This window comes from Acinonyx jubatus, chromosome A2 (assembly GCF_027475565.1).
Source record: "Acinonyx jubatus isolate Ajub_Pintada_27869175 chromosome A2, VMU_Ajub_asm_v1.0, whole genome shotgun sequence".
Classification (NCBI taxonomy): domain Eukaryota; kingdom Metazoa; phylum Chordata; class Mammalia; order Carnivora; family Felidae; genus Acinonyx; species Acinonyx jubatus.
In genome coordinates, this window is record NC_069383.1 from 26,845,001 (window position 1) to 26,845,298 (window position 298).

Below are 298 nucleotides of genomic sequence, written 5' to 3' on the forward strand. Positions count from 1 at the left end.
GGCAATACTAGCTAATTCACAGTTATTTTAGATCTTCAGGGAGATAATGAATGTTGACATGTCCATGATATACTTGCCACAAAACATATGTGAAATCCATTACCCTTTTGATCTCCTTGGATATCAGCATAGACTATTTTATACCCTTACTTGAACCCAAGTCAATATGGTTTTACATTTTAATCCTGAAATCTAAGAGCAGAATTAAAAGCCTTGTCACATGTTACAAAGGTGTCAGAACTCAGGGTGTAGGTGGGTAGAGGGGATTTGGAAAAAGGGGAGAAGGGTCTTTCCTAGA